Below are 20,261 nucleotides of genomic sequence, written 5' to 3' on the forward strand. Positions count from 1 at the left end.
AGAGCCCCAGACCCTCACGCTTCCTCCTCCATGTTTCACAGTTGGTGTCACACACCGAGGAACCATCCTTTCGGCTACTCGATGGCGTACAAAAGCCCTGCGTGATGAACTGAAGATTTCAAATTTTGCTTCATCGGTCCATAAGACCTTCTTCCAGTCTTCAGCAGTCCACTGGCGGTGCTTCATGGCCCAGGCAAGCCTCTTTTTCTTATTTTGCCATCTTAGCAATGGCTTTCTTACTGCTACTCAACCTGTCAAACCTGCAGCTCGAAGTCTTCTCTTCACAGTTGAAACTGAGACTTGCTTACTTCGACCAGTGTTAAGCTGTGCTTGAAGCTGTTGTCCTGTGAGCCGCCTATCACGCAAGCTGTTGACTCTCAGAAACTTGTCTTCTGATTCTGTTGTGGCTTTGGGTCTGCCAGACCTCTTCCTGTCAGAGTTTCCTCCAGTTTCCAAGTGCCTTTTGATGGTGTAGGAAACTGTACTCACTGACACCTTGGCTTTCTTTGCAATTTCTCTAAAGGAAAGACCTACACTTTTAAGGGTTATAATGGTCTGTCTGTCTTCCTTTGTTAATTGCCTTTTTCTCGCCATTATGATAGCAATATACTACTTCCTGCAGTACAGTACTGTCCAAAGAATGCTTAAGAGGGTGTAGTAACACAGTCTGTTCCAACACTGCTTTTATACAGACAGAGGGTTTGTAAGTAATCAACAAAAGTTGGGACACCTGTAGGAATTGTTAGCATCAACTTTCAAGGCTTAATTTACTTCCATTGCTGCAGAACAGCTGTAAGTTGTTAACCCATTACTTGTTCCCTGAAGAAGGCCTTTTTGTATAACTCTGAAATGTTCATTATTTTTCAGTTTTTGGTAACCTAAACTTTATTTTTTTTTAACCTCTGGCAGTTTACAGCTTACCTTTGTCCCATTTCAGGTTATTTACTGGACTTGAACTGCTTAAATTTCAATAAAAACTGGAAAAATGTGGGTGTTCTAAAACTTTTGACAGGTAGTGTGTGTGTGTGTATATATATATATATATATATATATATATATATATATCCTATATATATATATATATATATATATATATATAGTATATGAAAACTTTTCACAGTTTTAATACCATTGTAATTGTACCTGGCAAGATGGCATTTTTATTTTGTCACTCAGTTAAAGCCTGTCCCCACCCCCTTATGCGTTGAAAGAAAAAGTGAAAGTAAAATCAACTGAATACTGCGTATGGAACAGAAAAAACAGCCACATGCATTTCAACTAATGGATTTTAAGCTTTTCAAATGGATTTATTGGAAGTTATGTCTACAAAAACAAATTATCTATTTGATTTATTTTTGACAAGGTAAGTCAGATTATATGTTATTTTAAAATATAAAATACAACAGTAATGTATACAGAATAAATGCAAAATAAACAAAATGGGGTTTGAAACCATTGTATTAGTCTAGAACACTTCTTGACAGCTTTAGGATACAGCTATGAAAGTGTGATACATACAAATTAGCAAAGATTATATAAATGCTATTCCACAGATTTGTTGTTTACCATCTTAAGCGTTCCGTTAGAGGTGAATTCGAAAGTAAAACTTAAGTAATTTAATAAAAGCAATTGAATATATTATACTTTGTAACATTAAACTATATAAAGTGTCACATTGTTGCAAAGTAATTTGAATGATAATGTAAATATATGTTTTTATATACATGTATATTTTTTTTAAAAACAGTACTTTTTATTTTCACTTTCTGTTAGTGAAAGTGCGTGTGGCTTAATTACTTTGCTAAATAAAATGTGACTTGAACTTTCAGAACATCGTATTAGAGTTTATTAAATGTGAAATGTTATTTATATATATATATATATATATATATATATATATATATATATATATATATATATAGGTGGTTGGTGAGTTCATATCTCAATCAAATCTTTGTGATGCAGGATTCACTGCTTCAGGTTTAAGGTTAGAATTTTAAAAAAGCATCCTCTTGCACACAATGTTGTTTTTGGATTCATAAGAAGTCATTTGTGCAGTTACGTTTATCTTTATTTACCTAAATATTTTTGCAAAAGTATAATTACAGTGCATACATTAAGTCAATATAATTAAATACTGATACTGCATTTAAACATAGCTATGACAGATTAAACTTTCATGGCATTCCAAATCATAGCGTTGGAATCCAATTTGAATACTTCATGTCCCTCTGATATTTCAGACTGCAAAGATGGCCGATGCAAACTGAGCCAGCTTTTTTTTTGGGTGGTGGTGGTTTTTGTTTAAAAGGCTAAACTATTTCTATTTCCATTTAAATATGAAAATAAATACTATACTGTCACACGAATTTGGTAGAATAATTAAGTTTAGGGTCTTATATACTTGGTACCAATACTGTAACATGTGTTTAAGTTTATCTTTATTAAGAAACCTTTATTAAGATAAATGTTTAAAAGGTTATAAATGATGGAATGCTGTCAGTAGTGTGCAGTGGCCTGCTGTAGAGAGCAGAGAGCTGTTGAATGTGGTGGAAATTGGTACTTGAGAGTTAAGGTGTTTTTTAGATGATATCAGAGATGGGGCTGCCTTTGGGCAGAGATGAATGAACAGATCTGATGCCGTTGCAGAACCTGAAAGGATGGAAGTGCGTTTGCTCTGAGGCTGCTGTAAAACATATTGATTTGATCAGGAGCAGTCTATGAGTGTATTGTCCATTGCAGTATAGGAGAACAATTTGACTGAAATGTTGAAAATCGTAGGGCATAGTTTCCGAAAGTGACTGGTAGCTCAAATTGAATGAAATGGACTTTGAAAGTTGTCTTAAGTGCCTTGATGAAGTTGGGGCAAATGAAGAAGCGCAAATCTGGGAACAGGAAGGTTGCAGGAATGGCCTGAAGCAGGGAAGATGGAAATTAATGTGAGGGTGGATTCTTAGCATCTCAGAAAGCTGCTAAGCTTGGCTTCCTGACCAGGTCCTCGAGGGAAGAGGTCTGGATTTGAAGAATTCAAGTTAATAAATGTAGCGAAACGGTTGAGGCAGACAGGGACTGAGAATCCCTCGGAGTAACAACGAACTGCAGGAATTTATACAAAGTTTGGAGTGTGCGGGATTCGCCCTGGCAATTTACCACTCGCAGTGGAACTCCATGAAGCAGGAATAACTTGGTCTGCGGGTTTGCTATAAAACAAAAACAAACACAGACAGACACACAGACAAATAACAAACTAACAGATTGACAAGTGAACCGACTCGCCCCCAGGTAGTTTGCGTGGCTAATCCTGCCAGGGAGGGTAGAGAAGCCGAATACAACTATAAAACTTGGAAGCTCCGCGAGGGAGGGCCTTCTACAGCATCCACCGAATTACACCAAAAGGTTAACATCAAAATGCGGGTTTGGCGTGCTACATATGATAAGACAAATCCTCATTTATTTGCTACATGTAAATATCTGTACATTCAGAATGCATTACTTCTTTATTTTATAAATTGTCAATGTTTTGGGTTCTCACCAAATGTTCCAATCCAAAATAAGAACATTTTAATTACATTCTCCACCTTGCAGTCAACACCGGGATATGAAACAACAGTTTGTGTTGAAAATGTAAATACTTTTCATAATTACCGTGATCCCGTGTTTTACCACAATCGCCACGGTTTTATTTATTTGTTATTGCGTCTTCGGTTTTTCTCAAAGCGGGAGTCGTTTTACCTGAGCATTTTTCTCATTGGATTTCCAACACTGTTACGTCGGTAAATTCAAACCTTGCACAGTTGATAACTAAGGAAATAATAAATGCAATTAAGTCATTTTAAAATTTTGACTGTGTGTTCCCACTTTTGGTACCAAGCATTGCAGACTGGCCCCTTTCACCCTGTCACACCTCCACATAAAAGATATCTTTACTTCATCACAAAAGTTACACAATACTACCTATTATGAAGTGAATCAATCAACCATAACTACAGATGCATTACATCAGTATTAAAACCTATGTGATTTCAGAATTCCCCGAGGATAATCACGGCTTACTCTGAAATCCCGCCTCCTGTGTTTGAGAGACTGTTTCGCCTTGACTCTGTGTCACAAGGTTTCCAATGAAAGCAGAGTGCTCGGAAACACAACACCGCTGCTCCCGCCCTCAAAGTTTCTTCTGGTTCCTATTCTGCATCTAAAACGTTTTCCCCTTATTTATATAAAATGAAAAGTGATAATGCTACAGTCATCTAAAGAAACGCTAAGGTGCACTTAGTAGTTATTACACCAATTAACATAAACATGGAAAATAGTTCATATCAATGTTTTGTTTCCTTTTAGAAAAAAAAAAAATAAACATCTCAACCAAAAGTTAACCCCCGTTAACAGATATCATAATAAAAGCAGCTGTGGTCAAAAAGAGTCAAGTAAAAAGTAAAAAGAGTCAAGCGTGTTACTGTAGTGAAGTGTAAAGCATTAGAAATGATTTGTTACACGTTGCCGATATGCTATATTGTAGAACATGCTATTGCAGCTTTATGTAACCTCGACTTAGATCTGTGCTGGATAGCTTTTTTGTACAGTCGCTGGCAGACTTGCTGTAGGGGGAAAAAAGTTACAATTTTGCATTTGGAAAACAAAAAAGTTTGTTTAATTTGGTGGGTGCTCAAATAACACTATGTAAGACCATTTTTGTTCCTGAGTAGTAAGTATTATTTCCTAATTGCTTATGCCTCAAAAGTATAGAAAATGGCTATTATTCCCCACAAACTTTGCTTTTGTGACCAGGACAGTGGTATTTTGAAATTTACCTATTTCCAATGAGAAAATGGGCGAATTTGGGTCTTTTCGTTCACATAAAGTAAAAAAAAAAACAACATATGAATCCAAATTAACATGTATTTATACTAAAGTAATACAAAAATGACTACAAAAGATTTAGAAGTGAGTAGTTTTTCGAGATTTACGATTATACTGTAAATCACTTTAATGAGTCAGCCCGTAAATGTAGTCTCCCATCACGTTCTCGTTATACTGTCCTTGGTAGCGACGTTCAGAGTCCAGTATATCCTGGTGGAAGCGCTCGCCTTGCTCCTCCGAGTATGCTCCCATGTTCTCCTTGAATTTATCAAGATAAGCATCAAGGATATGGACTTTGAGGGACATCCTACAGCCCTCTGTGCCATAGTTCTTCACCAGAGTCTCAACCAGCTCCACATAGTTTTCGGCCTTGTGATTGCCCGGGAAGCCCCGAACCACTGCGACAAAGCTGTTCCAAGCCGCATTCTCCTTAATAGTGAGCTTCTTGGGGAATTCATTGCACTCCAGGATATTCTTTATCTGTGGTCAGACGAAGACACTGGCTTTGACCTTTGCCTCAGACAGCTTAGGGAAGAAGTCTTGAAGGTACTTGAAGGCTGCCGACTCCTTATCTAGAGCTCTGACAAATTGTTTCATAAGGCCCGATTTGATGTGCAGTGGTGGCATCAGCACCTTCCGGGGGTCCACCAGTGGCTCCCACTTGACGTTGTTCCTCCCCACAGAGAACTCGGTCCGCTGTGGCCAGTCCCACCTGTGGTAGTGTGCCTTGGTGTCCCTGCTGTCCCAAAGGCAAAGATAGCAGGGAAACTTGGTAAAGCCGCCTTGGAGACTGAGACAAAGTGCCCTCCCCTGTGTATGTTATCTGTTATATGTTGTGTAAATGTTGGTGTATAGTCACTGGTACACGGGATATAAACGGGTCTGTAACACCAGTGTTTAAAATGTATATTTGTATTTAGGCACATGATTGTACATCACTTCACGTACATTTAAAGTAGTTAATATGTGAGCACAAGGTTGCACATAATTAATTCACGTGCTGGGATTCAAGTGAATAATTAATTCTGACGCCGCCCACTTCGGCCGTTTCTGTGACAGAGACCCATCAGGAATGCCACCATTTTGAAGTCTCCTATGACCTCCCAGCCATACTCACGTATCCACTTAGGCAGCTGGAACTAAACTGAACTGGTGGGCTTAAGGCCCCTGTATTTATACTACTATTTATATTACTGGAAAGTTCTAGAAAGTTCTAGAAGTTACTCCACGTTTACTCAGCACTGACTCTATCTGGAATGTTCTGGAAAATAGGTACATTTCAAAATATCACTGTCCTGGTCACAAAAGCAAAGTTTGTGGGGAATAATAGCCATTTTCTAGACTTTTGAGGCATAAGCAATTAGGAAATAACACTTACTACCCAGGAACCAAAAAAAATAAAAAAATTGTTACACGGTGTAATCAAATGGCAACGAAAGTAAAATGATCTCTAAACTGTTATGTAAATGACAGAGTGTTACTTAAAGAACGCAGGGCTGTAAACGGTCCTGGTGGATTCCTTTTGAGGTCTTCAGGCTCATTTCCTCCCCTGCGCTGCAGTGACTGTGCTGTTTCCATCAGCATTCCACATGTTTCTCAAACATGGAAGTCATTGCTCATGCTAACTCGCTCACTCGAGTGTTATTGTTTGTTATTTTGCTGAAATTCTGAAAATATTCGTTTATTTTACGTATAAAAAAACTAAAAAAAACTTGTACGCTATTGCATTGCATATTAAAGAAAACAGTGTGTTGTTTTTGTGCATTTTCATTTGCAAGGGAACTGTGACATTAGGGCCTTATCGAGCACTATATTCTGCCATTTGAATATTTTTGGATACTGCTTTAATTCTGGAAACTGTGTTGTTTGTCTGTTTATTTTTTTTAATATTTTGCTAAATTGCATTAACTTTTACGTTGTACGCTGTTCTGTGCATGGGTAACATTTTGATTTAATTTTACTGTTGAGTCGTTAATGTGGAATTGTACATACTTCTACAATAAGTACTGGATTTAAAAGTATGTTTACATTTACACTCCACATGTCCACATATGGCAAGTGACATTTTCATAATCATGTCGTTCTGAATTAAAATACTTCTATTGAAAATATAGTACTGTATCAACAAAACCAATTTACAGTACATCTAAGTGGAAGCCTACCTATTTTAAAACACAATCCTTTCAGCTAGGTATTTTTGACATTGTGTTTTTTTTGTGTTCCCTGAAAAATGTGCAAGGACTGGAACGGGCCAAAATGAAATAATCTGATTTGCGTCACAGTCTTTTAACCATCACTGAAGTCAACATTTTGTAGGGTTGGATATGGGAGTGTTGACAGTAGAGTAACAAAGAAAGTGTTAGCAGTGCCTATCTTGTCCTGTAGGCGGCAGTATCACTCTTTTTAACACGTTTTAGTAAAGTCTTTGTGTCCCCCAGTGCAGCTTTTAAAACAAAGTTCCTTTCGGCCTCTGTACTTTTTATATTTGAGTGGAAATTGGGTATTTATTTTCAAGGGTTAACAGCCTTTGGAGCACAGCCAATGTAGCTTGGTGTTTATAGTTTAAGTCGAAAACCTGAGAACAAAAAACCTTGAACATGACACTTCTCTTCACATTTATTTATTTATTTAAACACTTGAGACCGAGGCCTTGTTTACAAGGGGTCATGGGAAACAATAAAAAGGACAATCCCCAATTACAAACAGCACTGTAAAAACATGTGGTTCAAACTTAATCAGCAGCATCATACAGAGATCATGAAACCTAAATAAGACAGATATCTATCTGATAATGTGAACTGAAGCAGATCCCAAATATGAACTGTATAACCAGAGAAAGAAGTGTATCGAATTCCAGTCTAATCCTATCAGCTATTCAGTTAGGTTAAAATAAGTGGGTAGTCCTTACAGTAAGGTAAAATAAATAACTTCTTATATAAATAGACTTAACAGTAGGGAGAATGTAAAACAGTATTTGGTCACGTTACACACACACACACACACACACACACACACACACACACACACACACACACACACACACAACTGTTTGACTGTACAGCCTATTAAAAAGTTTCAACATTAATTAAATGTTTTACTACTATTATCAGCTCTCTTACACAAATGCTTAAATCACTTTCTAATGCATTTCCAGGAAGTCAGGCTTTATGCAGGCATTGTTTGTCATACAGAAGTAGTGGTAGCCTTAGTGCCAGCTGAAGAATACAAAGAGCTGTTTTAGTCCCTAACAGAGAACAATAAAACTGTAGCCTACATCTAATCAAGTATCATAATCAGAGATTCTGGTTTTCGGTTTTTCATTTTCCTTCTCTCTCCCTCCCTTTTATACCAGAGGTGCACAACTCAGGTCATGGAAGGCCGGTGTCCCTCCTGGTTTGTGTTCTAACCATACCCTAAATTAGTTAACTGGACCAATTAAATGAATACCAGATTGTTTAAATTAGCGACGCACTACTAGAAACTAACGCAGTGGAAATTAATAAGCTGAATTCGGCGATCAGAGCCAGAACGAAATGTAGGTTCAGATAGAATCAGCAGAGATCAATGCGCGTCTTTTGTGAACTCAATCAAGATATGAGGGTAAAAAGAAACAACTTCCTTAGGGAATTAGTGTTTGATTAAGAAAGCGAATCGGCTCAAAATATGTTTAAAGGGACATCACGTGATCAAAAATAAAACCTGAAAACTCGAAGCCCTGCTTATGCACCGGCATGTAGTGACTCTTCCAGTTTGTCCCACTTTGAGAATGCTTGAATCTATTACTGCATTAACTATTAAATTGATTATTAGAAAGTAAAAATACAGAACCTTACAAGCGGTTTCAAATAGCACTAGATAAAAGGCTCCACATCTAAGAACCTTTTTGGCTCAATTTGTTTGACCGAACAGTACAACAAATAGTCGAAGTTTTCTTCTAGTGCTTAATCAGTAAAAACAAGATCAATGGCATGATATTGTAGTGACCCGGACTACTGGGGGCTCGAAAGACCCGCTGCTGTGGGTGTTATGTGTTGTACGCGTTGTGTGCGTGTGTTGTTAAACGGGTGTGGATGCGAGTGTGCGCACGCAGCCGGGAGTGAATGTGGTTAGTTAGATTGCACGGCTGCGGAGGGTTGCGTGTGTGAATGGTAGAGGGGAGCCGTTAAAAAAAGTGAGTGTGACCGCTTTGAGTGACAGGTAGTACCTGCCAGCAGTGCATGAGAGGAAGCCAGCTACAGTTCTGTTTGTACTTAGTAATTAAAAGACTAAACGACACTCACGTTGTCAGCGACTTAAAAGGGACGGCGCCACAATATTCTCTGTCAATTTGTTGGTGTTCCGACCCAGTACAGTATTAAAGTACTGATCAGTGTCTCTTTGCAAGTGTTTCTATGAAGGCTGAAACTGTGTGAAGTGCCTAGTCTGCTAGACAGTACAAATCAATGAGCATCCCTCAATATCATTCACACCATTTTCACACCTATTCTTGAATTTGCAGTGGTTCAATTAATATTAGACCAATTTCATGCAGGGGATGGGCAATTAAAGGAAAGGTTGTTTAACACTTCGAACAGTTTTTGTCAGTATGTTATGCACATGGCTGTATTACATGTCAGCTGTAACTTTTTTGTCCCCTGTGCAGCTTCTGGGCGGTTTTAGTAATAAAGTTTATTGCACAGAATGGGAAATCAATAATGTTATGTTGTTCTCACAGGTGTGAGTAATGGCGACTGGAAATGAGAAGCAGTCACAAATCAATTAGCAATGAAAATAACAGAGAGGAGCCACATTCTGAAAAATGATTTTTGGCAATTTTTTTATTTATTTATTTATTTATTTTTAATGTGGGAAATACAATACAATAATACAGTACAACAAAACATTTAACAAAAGGACTAAAAGGGAACAAGGAATAGTTTTCTTGAGTATAGTGGATAGAGTTGATCGAACTTTATGCCAGAATACAGCCACATCTGGACATTCCCAAACCATATGAAAAAAAGTGCCCATGGCACCCAGAGGACTAAGCGCACACAGTGGGGTATCAGTGAGATTCATTTGGAATCATCTCCGAGGGGTTAGATATATTCTGTGAATAAAATTGAAATGGATCAGCTGGTGATTAGGGTTTTTGGAGCATAGATTATCCCAAACAGTAAACCAGCAGATTTTTGGCAATCTTGAACAATATATCATAAAGTGTTAACATTACCACTGCCCATTTTATGGAATCCTGTTCAGGTTGGATGTTAAATTCTTGCTCTTTTAATTATTTATTTATTTATTTATTTTTGTTGCTGCTTTGCCATGCAATACAATGTAAACAAAGGATAGCTAAGATCACATGCACTCAGTTGGAGTGTGACTAAAACAACCCAAACTAGAATCATGTCACCTGCCGCCGTGGCACACTGTCATCACAGCATCTGCACTGTTTCAATAGAACTGGAGGCAGGACCTGTGGTGTAATTGTGCATTAATGCATTCAAATTAGCACACTGCACACTTCCCAGAAGAAAGGTAAAAATGGACGATGGACCTCTTTTTTATGTTTGGATGGACCGATGCAGTATTTACTTGCTTCAGTTTCAAAATAAATATGAACCAAGTTTGTGCCTAATTTAACTGATTTGCCATGAAGGTCAAAGGTTTCCCAAAAAGCTTTATACTGTGTGGGACCTATGTTGCCTGTGTGACAGTGCCCTCTAGTTTTGTTTGGTACAGTATAAATGCAAAGAACAGAAGTTGTTTGCATTGTGCACTACGCTTTGCAGGGCTGCAGATAAGGTAACCCTTTTGCAAGATGCTTTAACTATTGGTGTCACGCTTATGTTACAGAATGGCTGCATTAATGTTTTATAAAGGTAGGTAGGGCTGTGACAGGGTACAGTACCTTGCCAAGGTTGCTCTGCCTCAAAACAAAGGATGACATTTGCCTGTTCAAAACATGTGCCAGCAGGCTGCTCACACAACCTGAAAGGGGAGTGAATAGCAATTTCAACTATAAAGGGAAGAATAAGCTTTTGTAAATTTAATGATGCAGAAAGGAAGTTCTCCACTATTAAAGGAAACAAGGCTCTTTATGGAAGTTGTGTGACCTTACTGTACCTGGGTTTCTTGGCAGTGTAAACTAAAAACATATCTGTTTAGCCGGGCCTGTGGTGTCTGTTATTGTTGTGCAAACCCGTCCAGTTCAACTTGGTTTGTGGCAAATCAGTATTCTTTTAGCTGTTTACAACACAGTGCCCTGAGATTCCTCTCCATGAAAGATGATCTAATAGTTTTTCTTTTTTTTCACATTGTATTGCATTGTATACCATATCTTAGCATACAGAATGTATTCCTTGTGATGATCCTTTGTGTCAATAGAATTATGAACTTACACTAACATCAAAAGCAGTTAACACAATTGCAAAACTGTGCATGCAATGGAACATATAATATTACAATTGCAAAACTGTGCATGCATTGGAAAATAAAATACTACAATTGCAAAACTGTGCATGCAATAGAACATAAACTACTACAAAGTTACTTTGCATGTAACTATTGTACCCCCTCGGAAAAAAAGTACAGCTGTTTTCTTGGGAATTTTATACATATATAAAAAATGTAATAGTCTAATCAAGTTGTGTAGGGGAATAATTGCATAGAACCATTCCTGTACCTGTTTGTTGCTACCCTGTACTACATTTATTCACTGAGTTATATGTTTTAAAATCTTTTGAGTTTATGATCTATTAAGTTTATAGAAATAAAGTAAATGTATTAAACTGCAGGTAAGTGTGACTGAAGATGCTAAACTGTGGGTGGTGTGACAAAAAGGAACATGTCTCCTGCTTATCTGTTAATTAACCCAACTGAGCTGGCTCCAGCTTATCGGTTGAAAGGGAAACGACCCTATCTTTCTGTAAAGGTATAATAACTGTATGCTAACTCTGTATGGCAGAACACTGCTCGGGCTTCCTAACACTGATGTGTTGAGCTGTTCTCGTTTGCGCAAACTAATAAAGCTTTATATCTCTGAACACCTGGTGCAGTTGGCTCTTTTAATTGCGGACCTGAAAAGTTCCATGACATTTGGCGGTCATTTCTCAGGCTTACATTTTACAGTACCCTTCTTTCTTAGTTTTCCCAGGTGCTTATCATGTTTTTATCATGTTTTATCATGTTTGTTTATTCTGTATCATACTTTTTTTATCCTTTTTGTTTTGCCATGGCATACTTTCATGAGCATGATCATTTTAAATTCAAATACCTGCCATACACGAATGCCAGATGTGGGCTTTTGCATAACATAAAAAATCTGTCAGTTTTATATGAACGGCTGAAGACCTGCTTAAAATAAGCCAGTGAGTGGAATTGTAAGTATCAGAACATTGTGTGGAATGTTGTTTTTCAGAGCTGTAATACCTGTTTGCACTCCCTCGGCTGCTGTCCTGTGCTCAGTAGATAAGATGCTGCTCTTGTGCTAGTTGATTTAAAACATAGGCTCAGATCTCACATAAGTGATTTAAAATAAATCACTCAACGTGCCAGAAGATTGTTTTATTTAATGAAATATGTGCATGATCACTGCCTTGGTCAGTAGAGAGCCAGAGAGGAGGGGGGTAAATATAGCAGGTATGATGCCTCTAGTTCAGCACTACAACAGGGGTGAATGTTTGTATAGAGGGGTCACTCCTGCTGACTCCATAAGGCAGGTCAAACCATTGGCTTTCTACAGTAGCATTCCCCATCCCTTCTGAAGTCAATCAGACCCACCTGGTAGAGTAGAGATCCTTATACAAGTTTAACACTGTATTTTTGCATGGCACTTTTACTATGCTTTTCCCATAGTTATGCTACACATTTACCATGGCTTACCCTGGTTTGCCATGTTTTTTTATATGCTTTACCATACCGCTTTGTGCTTATTTATGCTTTACCGTGCTGTCACTGTGCTTTATTACACTTTGCTATGTTTTTACTATAAGAAAGTTTTTATAAGGCTCGAACAACAGCTCATCTCCACAGCTGCAGCTTCTGTACCATGTCATGTTAATGTGCTGGCATGCCTAACATATTTGTGTGCATTATCTGATGCCATACAAAGTAGCTGCAGCAGAGTGTGTGGAATTCTGCAGAATATATTGCTGTTAGTTACTTCTCATGTTAGAGTACATGTCCATGTTTTTATATCCACTTTAAAAGAATCATAACAATTTAGCATACTATCATAGCAAACACAGTGCCATCTTTATGATCACGGTCAATGCAAATAAGCTTATACCAGGAAACGCCGCAGTTGTAAAACTGGCTTTGCCAGCTGCTTACGGGAAAAGCTGTTTCTCTCTAATGCCCTTAGTTAACCTATAATTTTTTTTTTTTAATGAAATGGCATGTTGCCAGTGAAGATTGTGTAACAGGGCGGAGACTGGGCATGCGCCCTGCAGGCGAGCGTAAACTGCAATGCTGAAGAGCCCAGCCATGAGCCGGATCTCATAGATCGTCGAGGTTAAAAGGGGGGTGGAGTGTAACGGGCAGTGTTGTGTGATGCATTGCCGTTACAGATTCTGCCCTGTCTCCTGTTAGTGAGATGAGATGAGGTTAAAAGCTCTGAAACCACAAATACAGACGAGCCCGGCTCTTTTGCATTATGGTTTAGACGCTCGCTTGCACTGTGCCCTGTTGCACTTGCACACTGTTTGAGTATACATGCCTACCATCGATTTATAGTTTGTGTAAAGCTGTATGAAGGCTGACTGATTTGCCATTTATACATTACAACCTTTAAATAAATTGAATGTACCTTTCGCAGCAGGACTACACTTGCCAGCAGTTAGTGTGTGAACCTCCTCACAGACATCACCTTTAAATCAGGAAACAGGATATGACCCAGACTTGAACTGTGTAGTTATGTGTAGAAGGTAACAGTTTACCTGTAAACCGTAAAATGCTGAGCCTTTAAAAATGATCTTGGAATTACAGGTTAATTGAATACACCACTATACAAAGAGGTCCTTTATAACTACAATTGAATGAATTGCAGCCTGCTTATATTCAGTGATATAATGCATCTTTTTTTGGCTGTAATGCACATCATCCATAATGTTGAACGCTCCCATCATACATTTTGAGTTGAAGAGCTAAGTCAAGTTGGCAAGCAACCTTCTGCAGAAGGTGATAGTTTGCCAATAAAGACTGTAGTGCCTGTGAACTTTGTACTGAAAATTACAGAAATCTGATTACATTGTTCAGTGCAAAAAGAAGAGACAGACTCCCATTAGGCAAACTTAAGCCATACTTACTGGATACTTTAGAATTCTGTACATTTTTTTTCTTTAATTTAACTACAAAGCATTACAAGCAATGCATTACTCTCTGAGACCGCATTGTTTTTCTTTTAAGATGAGATTCTCATAGCAGTAAAAAACAAAGACAACATATTTGCGTGAAAATGACAAGTATGATTGATGGGTTATCAAAGGACAGATCTTAATCAGCTCCTGAAAAGAATAATTGTGTTATGGATGCAGACCTTGTTTTTGACACGAAAGAAGAATTCTTCCTAAACAAGTCTAACTTGTTGACAGGTGTGTGTGCATCTGAAACTTGCAGCCTCACATTGGAGGCAGTATACACGGTGTGATGTGTTGATCTGAAGGGTCGTTTTTCATTTTCTAAAATGCAGGGGTCGCTGTGCTGAGTCAGACAGTACTAATCAGACACAGTGGATCACAGTAACCATCTGTGGTTGCTGCAGTCCAGGTGAATTTCCTGATAATATAAAATCCCAAATCCAGCATTGGCTTATCCCAGCAGTAGGGTGATATAAAAGTGCTAGGAAATAAAAAATAAATTTTTTTTTTTCCTTTACTTTGATTTAAAACCAGGTTTTACAGTAACTGTTGCCTGCTGTCTGTGGCTATGTGGAAAAGCAAGCTAGTTCTCACTACATATTTGAAAAGTCTAGTGCACCTTAGGCCTATTTAAGTAGGGTTATCATATGACTCTGTGTACACTAGGACAGTGTGGGACATTTCAGACTTTTCAACTCACATTGCAATGCATTCTGGTACATTTTACCTGTCTCAGGTACCTTTCACAGCAGGACTACACTTACCAGAATGTATTGGGGTGTGAGTTGAAAATCCTGACCTGTCCTTGTGTATGTGGAGTCATATGGTAACCCCTCATTTAAGGCTCCTGTTGCGTTTGAAAAAAACTGCAAGGGCAATCTTGGTGGAAGCAAGTACAGTCAAAATGCAAATAATTTTGATGGTGTGTTTAAGCATGACATGTGTTTAATTAGCACACACATACTGAAGCTGGGTCTTTTGCAGGCTGGTAAAACCTTATTTCTTTTTCAAATGTTCATGTCAATGGTGTGGCTCTTTTAAACAAAAAGGTTGGACAGGTCTGTTCTGGGTTATATAACTTGTATTAGCATTGCAGGCATGTGAGCATAGGTCAGTGACCACATGTCACTTTTTTGAAAATCAAGAGGCTTGTCAGCATTGCTCTGTAGGATCCTTGTGTGTGTGTGTGTGGGGGGGGGGGGGGGTTATATAAACTTACCTTTGTAATAAAAACTAATCACATGTAGTGTTAATAAAAGGGATGTTCTACACAGCCTGTAGCACCTAGTATACCATTTTCAGTATCAAAGCAATGTATCTGATTATACTGGCCGCTGAGCTGCACATCAGGTTAAACTCTAAAAGCCCTGCATTCTCTTAGTACACTCTTTTTTGTGATTATAATTTTAGCTTACCTTACCTAACCTTACCTTACCTTACCTTACCTTACCTACTCAATATAATCTTATAAGCAGAGAGAATGCACGATGAGTCAAGCGATCCACTGCATGATTCAAGATTAAAATGTTAACATGCTTAAACCTTATATTTATATATATATTATATATATATATATATATAATAATATATATATATATATATATATATATATATATATACGATTTACGAAAGCTCTCCAGAAATACCTGTTTCAGACCCCTCTGAAGGGTTACGCTAAATCATGAGATCAATGCTGTCGAACCCCACAGTTTTTTCAAATGAAGGCCAATAGAGCGTGTGGTTTCCCCCATTGGAAAGAGTGACAACCTTTCATCTGTTTTGGTGTCTAAATGAGTAAGTTACTTGCTGCAGTTTGAAGTCGAGATATATTGTTTGCCTTTTGGATCTGAAGCTTAGTTTGTGATTGAAACTTATTATGTTTAATTGTGCCACAATACATTTATAAAAGAAAGAATCTAAATGTTTTTTTCATTGACTTTTAAATAACATTACACTGGTGAATTATGCATTCATCTTTTAATAAAAAAAAAAAACAACATCATGGCCTATTTGGTGTTTTACAATGATGACAGGGTGTGTGAATTTCTAGTGTAATAAGAGTTATGTCATGATTAGTGTAGTCTATTGTGAGTCTTATTTTAACTCTGTATGATTAGCTCAATACAACAGTTAGTCACTTTAGACTAATCGTTTATTAAACATCACATTCACTATTCATTCCCTCCACCCTCATCCCCGCTAATAAGGAATATATCCTTATCGGTAACTTGGATTGAATTTAAGCAAATATACAGATGCAGCATAGAAACATATAACATAAATATTACAAATACCACAGCGCTTTGTCTAACAGTATGAAAACCACAGTAGACACGCTATGCCAGCTGAAAGAAACAACAACCAAATGGATTGCACAAGCAGCAAAGAAGACCAGACCCTTTAAAAGGTCTTTAAAAAAAAATAATAATAAATGATCCAATACAGCACGTTTAATTCTTCATTGTCTGTATGGGGTTTGAACATTTTCATTGTCTGTGCATTTCCCAATAAGAGCTGTGTGGTAGTTGGAATCTGCAATGGCTGTGGTATTATTTATTGCTGTTATGCGCGGGCAGCGAACCTGCAGTTTACTGTTTACTGTTTTCAACCACATGTGTGAGAATGATGCACAGTTTCTCAGTATCGTTGTTCAAGGGGGAAGACAGATGCAAAAGAGGGGGGGGGGGGGGGGGGGGGGGACTCAAATGTATCTGAACAGTTAGAAAAACAGGTTGGGCTTAGAAAAATGTAAATACATTTTAAATATAAAAAGGACACTTTTAGCTATAATGTATGAAAAGTATAACACTCTGACTTTCCCTTTGCTACTCATACCTGCCTGGAAAATCAGAAATAAACTGATTTCTTGAATTGTTTTTGATACAATTTTCACTGTGGTAGCATCATTCATAAAAGAAAAAACATTAAAACTGGAATAAAAGCAATTTCTATACGTATTACCAACCTATTTTATTTTTAAACACTGATATGAAGATTGTTGCAAAAACACTTATAAAACTTTTTTTTGTTTTGTTTTTACAGTTTGCAAAACCTTTCTCAAAGATGGAAAATATATTTTTTCAGATGCATAGAATAACAAGTTTTTCAACAAGTTGTGTTGTTTGATTCTGTTTGGGTTGTTATTAAGAGTTCTTGTTTTTCAAGAATGGGTTTGATTGAAACATGTCTCCATACAATCGATGCTACTCAAAGTGTGGCTTTAGGGCATTTAGTTGCAGACCAACGGACACCCTTCACGCTGTTGCTGTTTTGTTAATCTTGTGACTCATTTAGTCATTGCTGTGACTGCTCTGATTGTATACTGGGTGGCACTGCATATGCTTAGTGACTTTGTCAGAGCTACAGATTGGTGCAATTTAAACAATTCTCTACCGAGTCTGTGTTTTCCACTGTGAACAGTTTGCTTACATATATAGTTGTCTCCATAGTAACCGTATGACGTGTCTGGTCAGCATCTCCACACTGGAAAATTGCCCCAATTGCCTTAATGAAGTGGTTGATACAGTATAACTTTCCTTATATCTGTTAAGTAGGAACACGTATAAAGTATTTAGAAAGCATGTTTGTTCTTTAAAACCTTCTACAATGTACCATAGTAAATGTGTGCAATGTTTTTCTGCTTATATTGCTTTGTATTATATTTTTGCATGTACTAACATAGTTTGTTTTTCCATTGTTTCTTTCTCAAAACATGTACTGTGTTTTGCTTAACTGTGCTATGATTTTTCCAGGGTATGCTGCAGCTCATATTAGAGACAGGTTTGTGTTATCTGTGCAGTCCCTATTTTGATTGAAGCATCTCCCGTGCTAGACAATGAGACAGGTCCCAATGTGATGCTGTTTATCATGAGCTAATCTAAATTAAAAAGACTGCTTGACTACTTTTAGTTCCAGTCTAATTATTTATGACTCTGTGCCAATTATAATTCAGCCTGAAATGTACTGCCCAAATAAACTGTAGCTGTAGGTTTAAAAACAGGTTTGTTTGTGTACCCTGTGTGTCCAGGAACACGTGACCGCTGATAATATCATCATGGAGGCAAGTTCCATATTTACACTGCCAAGATTTCCTTCTCCTTCTTCAAAGAACCATCTGCCTATATCAACTAGACCAAAAGTGTATAATGTAGTCTGTGCATATGCACATTATTTTTTGTTCCCTTAATGCATTATTTATATCATTTGTGATGGTTTAATAGACAAGAGTGATAATTGTTTCATGCATCTCTGAACAGGACAGACAGTGTATTATAATCCTCTTAGTCTTGTCTCAGACCATTAGGTCATTACAGCGGTCATTATCCCATAGTAGATAATGGCAAAAGCCCAGGATTTTTAAATGTCTCTCACACTGTAGTCCCTGGCATTGCTACATTATTAAAAACAGTGAACACAAATCTAAATGACAGCTATTGATTTTAACACATTAGTTAAGTTCATTTTTACAGTGAGTAATGCTGGCTTGTGGAAAATAATTACTGTAAAAACATTAAAAACCTTTGTATAAGTCTATTTAATAGGTATTTTTGGGGGGTGCTAAAGGGGGGCACACTTATACATCAGTTTTTACGGTATTTGGTTGAACAACTAAATAAAATACCTGAAAAATGATATTTAAACAGACCAGTGAATTTCACTGCTAATAATAATATTTGAACTGGAGTGGTTTAAAAAAAAAAATGTGAAAAGATAGAAGTGAAAATGGCCTGTTTAAGAAACTAATAGCATCTGTTGATAACCCCAAAGTCTCTTTAGTGGCAGGATGTTTGAAAACCCAGCCTTCTGAAGAGTGATACACGATCTAACCCACTGCACACCGTTGCTCTTTGCAGTCCATAAGGTTGTTTTTTGATGATGAATTAAAATTAGATTTGAATGTAATCTTTTTTAAGATCTCTCAGTGGCAAAACTTTATAGTACATTTAGGAATGTAGATGAAAAGATGTATGCAAGGAAAGCATGGTTAGTTGTTAGCACATGAAAACAAGCTTGTGTAATAATGAATCTGTTCTTGTGCAGCTCTTGCTGCCATACAGCAAAGCACATTGGACTAGGAGCTGCAACAAGAGGGAGATTTACTCAAGAGACGAATACTTGTACATCCACAATGGACTTGAATCAGAAAGGGCTAGAACAAGAATGTTCCCTCTGATGTCTTTAAAGATGTAAAACAATTGTAGTGTGAAATTGACCTTTTAAATTAGAAATACATTTTCTAAGACTACTTGATGATGGCATAATCATATCATGGAAATGTAACAAAAAATGAGTCATTCATTTTCTAGTATGATTTGCCAATTTATTAGTTTTTTATTTTGTTGTGTTATTAAACCTGCATGTCTTGTGAGGCCATTGTTAATCACAGGAGTAATGTCATTGGAAATCTATTTTATTGATTATATTCCCCAAGGCACATTCTTTGGCCAGTGATCTGTGACTGCCTCTCCCAGTCTTTGAGAGTTTAGGAGCTGAGTGTACACACACTAGTTTTGTTATGAGTGAATGCAGTTTTGAAATGTGATTTACAGTAAATGCACTCCCTTTCTAATGAATTCTCCTGAGAAGACTATACTTCAGAGCGTGCATAGACTTCACACACAGGATCCTGTTATATTGAAGTGCTACAGCAGTATATCATGAGAAGACAAGGATTAACCCTACCGGTCCCTAGAGACAGGACCTGCTCCTTATATGCATGCTATGTAGGTGGTATAGATTTGATTGTTTCTTCCACATGGTTTTGGCCAATACTATTGTTTGTAGGTTTGCACTGTTATGATTCCTAAAACACTACCTGTGCAAATCAAGCGCATTTTATAAACTTGACCTATTTTAATATCCTTCCATGACCTCATTGCAAGACTTGAAAAATTCAGCATAGAAGGTGGTTCAATTAGTCCAGTGTTAATACTTTGCATTCAAATATGTCATAATTCTATATGGCGTGTTTTGATTTCTATTGCTTTCCAAGCAATTATGACAGCTAGCATGGACAACTAAAAACCTAAAAGCGTGGCATTTCAAGCCCTGCTGATTATAGGG

At 37.4% G+C, this 20,261-nt stretch overlaps 1 long non-coding RNA gene across 1 annotated transcript in view; it reads left to right on the top strand.

Annotated features, from left to right (window-relative positions):
- Positions 1-1,216: 1,216 nt before the first annotated feature.
- LOC121297323 overlaps positions 1,217-20,261 on the top strand; it is a 54,258-nt gene continuing 35,213 nt past the window's right edge. The window contains exon 1 of the long non-coding RNA XR_005947150.1: positions 1,217-1,363. This is a non-coding gene — a long non-coding RNA (uncharacterized LOC121297323). The remainder of the gene's footprint in view (positions 1,364-20,261) is intronic.

This window comes from Polyodon spathula, chromosome 22, assembly GCF_017654505.1.
Source record: "Polyodon spathula isolate WHYD16114869_AA chromosome 22, ASM1765450v1, whole genome shotgun sequence".
NCBI classification, from domain to species: Eukaryota; Metazoa; Chordata; class Actinopteri; order Acipenseriformes; family Polyodontidae; genus Polyodon; species Polyodon spathula.